This window comes from Mastomys coucha, unplaced genomic scaffold (genome assembly GCF_008632895.1).
Source record: "Mastomys coucha isolate ucsf_1 unplaced genomic scaffold, UCSF_Mcou_1 pScaffold21, whole genome shotgun sequence".
NCBI lineage: Eukaryota > Metazoa > Chordata > Mammalia > Rodentia > Muridae > Mastomys > Mastomys coucha.
Genome location: NW_022196904.1, coordinates 129,743,307 through 129,753,662, shown reverse-complemented (window position 1 = coordinate 129,753,662; position 10,356 = coordinate 129,743,307). Strand labels below are relative to the sequence as shown.

At 39.4% G+C, this 10,356-nt stretch overlaps 1 long non-coding RNA gene and 1 pseudogene across 2 annotated transcripts in view; one reads left to right on the top strand and one right to left on the bottom strand.

The window, feature by feature from the left end:
• The window catches only part of LOC116103185, a 102,463-nt gene that overhangs the window by 11,044 nt on the left and 81,063 nt on the right, over positions 1-10,356 (top strand). The window lies entirely within an intron of this gene.
• On the bottom strand, positions 3,406-4,344 carry LOC116103179 (annotated as a pseudogene).

Below are 10,356 nucleotides of genomic sequence, written 5' to 3'. Positions count from 1 at the left end.
CTGTAATTTCTTTTTCAAAACTGCTGCATCTGGTACAGTAGACTGTGGAAGGGTGTTGATTATGTGTCTTCTGGGGTCTGGTAGGAAGCAGATCCCTAGAGTAGTTTACCAGCTGTGTGTGAAATGGAAGCAGGTACCATGGATAACACGGGACTGCCCAACAACACTTGGAAATGATTGTTAACATCACAGGCATGGCACCGAACACTGTAGAGATGCATAGTCAGTTGAACTTAGTAGCAATGCTGGCTTTAGGTAATAAAGGAAGCATTTGTAACTTAAAAAAAAAGAAAGTTAACAGAGATAAAAAAAATTTCGTGTTCTAAACTTCTTAACGACCATGCTGTTTTATGGTTTCATCATTGTAAGCATCCTGCACATCTGCTCACTGAGGATAAGAAATGTGTCTTCTTAGCAGTAGGAGATATAGAAACTGAGATGTCCAACTCCTGTATCCAGCCAAGACTTCAGTGGCGGGATGGGGATAGCAACCCAGTCATAAAACCTTGACCCACATTTTTACTGCCTACCAGATGTGCAGGAATAAATAATGAACAAAAATTGAGGGCATGGCCAACCAATGACTGGCAATTTCAGACCAATGCCACGAGACAGTATCCACCCCTGACATTATTAATGATATTCTTCTATACTTGACATTTAGGAGTCTAATATAACTATCATCACAGAAGCTTCACTCAGAAGCTGATGGATACATATGCATAGACCCACAGCCAAATATTCGGTGGAGCTCAGGTGATCTTTTGGAAGAAGAGGAGGAAGAACTGAAGGAGCCAGAGAGTCAAGGACACTAAGAAAACCTACAGAATCAACTAATTTTGGCTCACAGGGACCCACCACCAGTGAAACACCAGCCAGAGACCAAGCATGTGAAGGACCAAGGCTCTCTAGACATATGTAACAGTTATGAGGCTTGGCCTTTATGTAGGACCCTTAACAGGCAGGACAAGGGGCCATCTCTTTCTCTGTCTTTGGATCCCTTTCTCCTAATTGGGCTGCCTTGTCTAGTATTAATAGAAGAAGTTGCTCCTAGTCTTACTGGAACTTGATATGCCCCAGTGGGTTGATATCCATGGGAGGCCTCCCCTTTTCTGAGGAGCATAGAAGGTGGGAAGTGAGATCAGAGGGCGGGATTGGGAGGAGAGGGGTGAGGGAGAATCTATGATCAGGATACAAACTAAATTAATTAATTAATGATAAATAAAGGAAAAATAAATAAGTAAATATATATGCCTTCTCTACCTCCTCTGCACACCTGGTGGTGGTCAACCTGTATTACTTTACACTGCTCTATGCCCACATCCAGCTCACTGTGGGATCTAATGGTCTCCTTGCCAAAGCTATAACCATTTAGTTTACCGCTGTGACTCCATCTACTCCCTCAGTTACAGACTGAGAAATTGAGAAATGAGGAATTCAAAATATCTCTCAAGAAACTATTTCACTTTGTAGAAAGTTAAGATTAGAGAGGGACTTTGGAAGCAGAAGGAAGAGACTTCATTTATCTATCCAGTATTATTGATTGCACAGGCTAAGACATTACTTCATACCAATGTCCATGCTTATGTATAGGAAAATATCTTTTTCTCCTGAATTTGTCTACCTTTTCACTGTTCTTTTTAAATCAAGACTTATGCATTTTCACATACATATTACATTCAAATTGTGAGTACACTGCTCTTAAAATTTAAGCTCCTTCTGTGACTCACTGAGCCAAACCTCACTGCTACTTGAATCTTGCACAAACCACAATTAAATTCCTTGAATTTCTATTCCATCAGCTACTTAGTGTTAGTGGCTCTGACTCCCTAGGACAGCTCTCAACCTGTCTAATGCTGTAACAATTGTTCCCTCCTGTTGTGATGACCTGTAAACATAAAATTATTTTTGTTGCTACTTTATAATATTAATTTGTTGTGTAATGAATCATAATGCAAATATCTTAGGCGACCCCTATGAAAGGGTTATTTGACTGTCAAAAGATTCACAACCCACAGGTCATCACAGAGATGTGGAATCCCTTCCCTGAGCCCATGTCTCCTGTAGACTCTTATGACCCATGTGGGGCATGTTGGCCATGCTACTGGAGGAATTGGCATAGAACTGTCAAGGTGGAGCATGTTCAAACCCCAGATATTCCAAAGCTTGATATTTAGATCTCATCCTGAGACTGGAAGGAGTGAGACTAACTTCTTCCCTTTTATCATGTCTTCCTTGGAGCATGTAACTCTGTGTGAGGTCACAGGTAGTCAGTCACATAGTCCAGGATCTGGAATTCTTCCCCATGCTAATGAGGCATCTAAGTAGCCTTAGCCTTCAGCAAATGGGTTTTGCCCATCCTGGATATTCTCATTTCCTTCTTCAAAACTATATAACCCTTGGTACATTTTGAGTATAGAGATATGAATAAGTCCACATGGAATAAAGGTATATGCACAAGATAAAATCATCTTGTAGAGCTGTTTCATTGAAGATTAATGAAGAAGGCCTTTGTCTAAAAGAGATGTAACACTAAGATCCTCAGAGAAGGCCTTCTCTCCCTTCTGCCCCCATGGCATTTGTCCCAGCCTGACTGCGATCCTGTTTGTCCTGGATTATGCTTCACCCCTTAGAAGAGTTACAGGAAAGGAAAACAAGATGATTAAATGACATATGAGTAAGAAGGTTTTAACCTAGGCTTGTTGTCTATGGTATATTTTTGGTTAATTTTTATTTATAGTGTGAATAAGATTTCTACTCTACCCTTTTCATGTAGTCATTAATCTAGTTTCCCCAAATTTGTTTGTTGGAAGTAATTAATCTTTCCCATGAATTTGATTGTTTTCATTGTCATAAGTATGCTGTGTGACATACTTATGTAACTCCATTATGAAACTTCAACTTTATCTCTGTTCCATAGATTATCTCTTTCTCCATACTGTCTGATTCCTAGAGCTCATAGGAAAGTGTGAAATGAAGAATCCTAGACATGCAACTTGTGGCCATGCTGGCCTGTCAAGTTTCCTTATGAAGTTTAGATTGATTAGCCATAGCTCTGAAACAAGCATCTGTTATGTTTACAGAGAGTCCCTGCATGAAATGTTTTTGTTTTTTGACACTCACTGAAAATCTTCCTGTTAAGGAACATGGCATTTCCATTTAGATAAACTTTAGTTAGTTGTGAAATGGTTTGTATCTATCAGGAAATAAACCTTGAGTGTTTTGTTTATATTTCCACTAAGAATTTTGTTGTTTTTGAGGTTACAGTTAGTGGAATTATCCATTCCTTGCATCAGAGAAAGTTTTATTAAAACAGAGAAAGATAAACCACACTACATGAGACTTCTCTCAGGAAAGCATGTTTAGGAACAGCGCAGGACAGGAGAATAGCCTACATATCCCCACTTAATGTGAGAAAGAGGCCAATATTCTGCCCAGTGCAAGCTTGACATCCTTGTTCCTCAGTGTGTAGATGAGGGGGTTGAGGGTTGGACTGAGGATCGAGTACAGCACTGAGGTAACTTTGCTTCTTTCTGGGCTATAGCTGGAAGCAGGACTGATATAGGCACAGAACATAGATGAATAGTACACAGAGACCACAATGAGGTGGGATGAGCAGGTAGAAAAGGCCTTCCTCTTGCCTTCAGCAGAACGCATGCGCAGGATGCTGGCAATGATGCAGCCGTAGGATCACAGGGTTAGCACAAAGTTGATGCCTACAAAAAAGGCATCTGCCACAAGAGTCATAATGCTGTTTATATATGTGGGGCTACAGGAGAGCAGGAGGAGTGGGGGGATCTCACAGAAGAAGTGGGTGATGACGTTGGGTCCACAAAATGACAGCCGTGTCATTAGACCAGTGTGGACACATGCATTCACAACACCGATGGACCATACACCCACAGCCAGAGCCCCAGACATCTGTGGGCTCATCCTGGAGCTGTAGTGCAGGGGGCAGCAGATGGCCACATAACGGTCATAAGCCATGACCGTGAGCAGCAGCAGCTCAGAGGATGCTGACCATGCAAGGAAGAAGAGCTGGGCCATACATCCCTTGAAGGAGATGGTGTTTTCCTCAGACACTAGGCCAACCAAGGCCTTGGGAATCACAGAAGAGGTGCATACAATGTCCATGGTGGCCAGGTTGCATAGGAAAAAGTACATGGGATTGTGCAGCCCAGTGCTGGAGGTGACCAAAGCAATGATCACAATGTTGCCCATTAGAGCCACTGTGTAGAGGGACAGGAAGCAGCCTGTTAGGAACAGTCTTAGACCAGGGTGTTCTGAGAACCCTTCCAGCACAAACTCTATCACTTCTGTCTGGTTGAGACGCAACATCATCATGGAGAATATGGGTCCCACTGCTATGTCTGTCTGGGTCTGAGAAAATCACACAGTTTACCACTTCAAAGTCTGGATTCAAACTGCCTGCTGTCAGAAAGGGAAGGAGTGAATGTATTTCCTTCAGGAAAGCTTCTTGTCCTTTCTTGCATGTACCACACTATTGGAAAACCACATGTATTTCATTTCCTCTTATTTCTCACATAGTAACTTTCCCCACACAGTTTTGTATCAAGGGGGACATCTGCTCTCCCCTCATCTCGAACACGTGAAAACAGTGAAGCATCCTGTAGTCAGCACCTGCCTATGCTTCCCTTCTCCATCCCACTAAACCCTGTGCTCGGGGACAGTGCTTGGTGACCCAGCTGTACCCCTACTCTCAGCTTCTATTGTCCACATGATGGAAATTTTAAACAGATACACTGAGATGACTATTATACTTTTCTTTCCACACTTAACCTCCTTAGCTGACAGGCATTTGTCTCTTCTGATATCTGGAGTGGTTGCCTACTACCCATCTCCACCTGATAGTGGCATCTCCATGGCCAAGTAGCCATGTATTTTCTTTTTTTTTCTTTTCTTTTTCTTTTTTTTCGAGACAGGGTTTCTCTGTATAGCCCTGGCTGTCCTGGAACTCACTCTGTAGACCAGGCTGGCCTCGAACTCAGAAATCCACCTGCCTCTGCCTTCCATGTATTTTCTTAATTACTGTTATTGGTGTCTTCTGTACTTAGAACTGTTCTGACTCTAACCCACATCAAATCTATGTCCACAGAGAAGATTTCTCAAAACTCACTCCTATGATCCTAAAATACTTATGGGGTTTTCCTGTCTCAATGAACCACAGTGAACATAGATGTTAACGTACCTACAGCTGAAGTCATTACCAATGTCTATAGATTTTTATTTTTATGGAGCACAGCTCCATTTCTCTGACTCATTGTCTTACATGTAGTCTATGCCCTTGATAGATCTTCATTAGAGTCCTGCTCCATGAGCCAAGAGAATGGTGTTCTTCACCTTATTTGCTTCTTTAATACAACTGATCCTCAATGTGTGCAACTATAGCTTCCCCATCATTATAACTCATGTTCTCAATGTCTTCAGCAATTTTATAATTTCAGGGTTCTTGTCATTTCCATCATTTCCAGTTTTCTTTTCTATCATTCAAAGAATACAAGTGGTATACTTAAGATAACTGGCCTTCTGCCCCAAACAAAACTACTCACTGTCCGTCCACAGTCATTCAGCAAATAACACTCCATAACTTGATATAGATGACTTATCAAACATCCTTCATTAGCTTTTGCCACATGTTCCTGTCTGAGCATATATGTGAACATACTCTATCTAGAAACCTGTTTTGGAAATTATTTGTAGTGCTCCTCATCTGGAAATATTCTTTGTTTTGCAATAGTCTTCCAGTGAAATGTTTGATTCACTGAATATAGTGGCAAGCCCTACTCCCCAACTGCCCTATAACACTTCATTTTCTTTGCTCACATTTTATTTCACATTTAATTTCCACAATTAAATTAGTGGCTCACAATCTATTTTCCCTATTCCTTAGTAGTGATTATCTTCCTACATTTCAAATTATAGATACAGAAATATTGTATTTACCCTTTGGATCCATGGGGATAGTGATATGTCTGAACACTTCTCCTTCTCCCCATTCTATTGTGTCAGAGAACGCCAATGCATATTCAGTATTGCTCAAGGTTCTGCAGAAACAGAAGTTCAAAACCAAATTTCTATGTTTTTGGCAGTTTTTTGATCAGGTTAGTTAATTAAACTATACCTGATTTTGTAAAATATTCTCTTGATATACCCATAATCACTGATATTTGCTTCCATTCCTGTGTACACCTGCCTTAGAGCTGAAGGAGAAGATTAAAAATAATTGAAACCTGTCACAAACATGTGCTATATGATAGAAATTTGCTAGTATTAATAACACATCTATACAAATCTAATTACTTGGAATATAACTGACTTATTTCTAAATGACACACCTAAGGAGAAATGAGAGAGAAAGATAACAAGTGGAGTGATCTGAGGACCCATAGAATTTCAACATATCTATTGGACACATGACTTATTGCAAACAAATAAAGAAAGAAACAAACAAAAAAATCCATTACAGAAATGATAGCATGTTCAACAAATGGTGCTGGTGAAGTTGAACATTTACATATACAAGAATGAAACTGGACCCTTATCTCTAACCCTGTCCAAAACTTAACTCAACTTACCAAGGACCTCAGCATAAGATCAGCATACGATCAAACACCCTAAAAATGACAAAGGAGAAATTATGGAATATGCCTACACTCATTGTCACAGGAAAGGACTTTCTGAACAGAACTATGGTAGCTCAAGCATTAAGACCAGTAATGGACAAATTAGTTCACAAGATACAATTATGCATCCGTTTAGAAAAGAACACACCATCATTTGAGTGAATTGGCAGACTTCAGAATGGAAAAAGATCTTTAACAACTATATATCTGATAAAGGGTTGATATCTAGAATATCTAAACAGCCAAAAACTTTAAATAGAAAGAAACCAAATAACCCAGCTAAAAATAGGGAATGGAATTCAACAGAGAATATTCAGAAGATGAAACACAAATAGCTAAGAAACAGTTTTTAAGAAATGTTCAACATTCTAAACCTTCACAGAAATGGAAATTAAAAATCTTTTGAGATTTTTTTTTATTTTACCTGAGTATGAATGGCCAAGATTAAAAAAGACAGTAGATGCTGGCAAGGCTGTGGAGAAAAGAACAATTATTCACTGCAAGCAGGCGTGCAAGCTGGAGCCATTACTATGGAGGTTTCTCAAAAAGATGGACATAGATACACTACATGCTTCAGGTGTACCATTCTTAGCATATTCTCAAAGACTATATATCTTAACGCATTTAATGACATTTGCTCTTTATGCTGATTATGGCTCTATTCACAGTAGCCAGGAAAGGAAAACAACATAAATGTCCATCAAATGAATAATGTGTAGTGAAACTATGGTGCTTATGTAATAGAATGTTACTCAGCTGTTAAGAAAATGAAATTATGAAGTTTTAGGAAAATAGGTGAAGGTGCAAGTAATCATATTGACTGGAGTAACCCAGACTCATAAAGGAAATATCCCATGCTTTGTCTCACACGTGGATATTATTTTTAAAAGCTTTATATATGTGCACCCCTTTTGGAATACTCAAAGAGTTTAGCATCTAGTAAGGCACCATGGGGAGGAAGAAAAAGAGATGACATACAGTGTTTCAAATACGGGAAGAAGAACATTAGCTGAGAGTGACAAAGTGGTGAGTGGGTAGGAAGAAGAATAAAGGAGGGAATATGTGTAGAAATAAGCAACTCTGAAAGCCTTTTGAAAAACTCTTATAGAATCCTGCTACAGTTGAAGATTCTAAACATACTTATAAAAGCATAAAAATAATTTTAGTAAGTTACCTTCTAATGGGAGGATTACATTTGTACTGTCTAGTTTTATGTCAGTCTGACACAAGCTAGTCATCTGATAGGAGGGATCTTTAATTTAAAAAGGGCTTTCATTAGATTGTTCTATAGGCAAGCCATTAGGGCTTTTTCTTATTCTGTGGTTGATGGGCAAGTGCCCAATCCACTGTAGATGGAGTCATCATTGTGCTGGCAGTCCTGGGAGCTATAATAAAGCAGGCTGAGCAAGCTATGTCAAGTAAGGCAGGAAGCACAACCCCTCCATGGCCTCTGGAACACCTGCCTACAGGTTCCTGCCCTGTTGAAGTTCTGTTCTGATTGTTTACCTCTTTCTGAGATGTAAATCACTAGGTCTGATAGACACTCAAACATTACAGGCTATTGCTATTGTTTTTGGTTATCCTTCAGAATGTTTTGGTAAGTCTCTATGGCTGGAGACACCAGTCATTGATCTATAAACATGGTGATATGTGATGGGTACTGACCTAAAAGCTTCACTCCTTCTTGCTAGCTCTGGAAGATACTATCTACACTATTTGAAAAGAAAAACATAAACATTGGTCTTACCCAGCTCAGAATATTATGAGCTACGACAATGGCCTTCTTGGTAAGATATGGTCATGGGTGTAGTAGTGGCACAATGTTATGGGGTAAGCAACTACTTTCCTATTGAATTTAAGGCCCACCTCACTAGCTAGAACTTATATGTGGTACTGATAACAAGGCCAAGAACCTGTGACTAGATACATCATAGGCCTCAGAAGAAAACTTATTAATCTTTTTCTCCTAAATGTACATAGCATTAAAATGACTCCTCATAATTTATTGCTATACTCATAGATCAGCCCATCGTTTAGCTCTCATCAGAGAACCCTCTTCTTGCAGCAGAGGACACAAAGGCCTATAATTGGCCACTGCACACAGAAAAAGGAATGTTGGAGTGCTCAGCCTTAAATGGGAGGTTTATATCACAATACTTTTCTGAAGACTTAAGAATCTTCATGGAACACATGGAGGAAATGAGATCATAAGAGCCAGATGTGGTAGAGGACATCAAAGAAAGTATCTTTTCTGGAAACAATGAGGGAGATGCACATATAAACCCACAGAAATTTTACAGCATACAAAAGATCTATGCAAGCCACACAAAATTCCTTAGCAGAGGAGCTATCTACATGTGGTAGGTGGTGGCAAAAGCAGAGTCAGTCTTGTTTACTGATGTGATCTCTTTATATAGACCATACTCCAAAGTAGACTTCATACTGTAGTTGGCCCACAGTAATCGGTCTTAGTTTTAAAGGAGAGGAGAGGAGACTAAAACATTGAGTGAGTAGGGAGTTGGTGGTGTATCTGGGAGGAGTGGATTGGGAAATTAACCTTCATTAAAATACAGTGTATGAAGTTCACAAAGACTTTAAAAAATATTTTTTTTAAAAAAAATCACATCCTTTCAAAATGGTGGGCATGTTGGCAATGCACCTTTCATCCTGGCTGTTGGGAAAGAAAGGCCATTCAAAGCCTGAATCACCCACATAGCAAGTTTCAGGATAGCTGGAACTACATAGTGAGACTGGGTTTCAAATAGCAGAAAATATATTCAGGAAATAAAATCAGCACATCAGGGTGATAGCAATACACCCCTGTGAAGAAATGGTCACATTAGCAAATAGACAGAATTTTCCTATGGATCCTTCTGCGGATGTGAGGGTGAAGCAAAGGCAATAAAGATGTATAGTGGAATGTTCTTCAACTGTAAAAAGCATGGCACAGTAAAATTGATGGGAATGGAGAACAATATGTGAAGAAAAATAAAACAGGCATAGAAAAAATGATACCACATCTATCCACATGTGGAGACTAGAAAACACAATCCTAGCAGAAAAATGATCAATAGACATGATGAATGGCAAAAATGAGGGAAGGATAAACAAGAGGGGTCAGTGAGAACCAAGTACATTTAAACAAAAAATATAAACTTTTGAGTTCTGCATGGTGGAGTGATGGTACCTCACATTCATCTCTTATGTATGTACCAATAATGAGAGGATAGCAGCTCAGAGCTTGAAAATAACTGAGATGACAAAGTCACAGAAACAAACATTTACTTAGGATATGTATAAACATATTGAACTGTCAATACATGTCCCATCAGTATGTACAGTGACCTCCTATCAAAAACAACATTGATTTTGACACCACTAATGGCTGATCCATTCATATACTATTGTCTAAAATATGTCACAGAAAATCTAGATATAAACAGAAAACACTGAGGATAGTGCTCAAGTTTAAGATGAGAAAATAACTGCTTACAACGAACTGATATGATTTTGTGCGGAAGAAATGCACTCAAAACCTCACCTGCAGCAGAAAATGCACATCATGCTGCCTTTTGATTATTGTGACGAGCACAAGAGCAGGTAGAGGACTTCTGGGATCCTAAGACTGTCCTGCATCTTCACTGAACTGGACTCTGTGGTAGGAAGTACTCTGTGAAGGGCATCAACTGGTCAAAAATGAATTCAAACCATT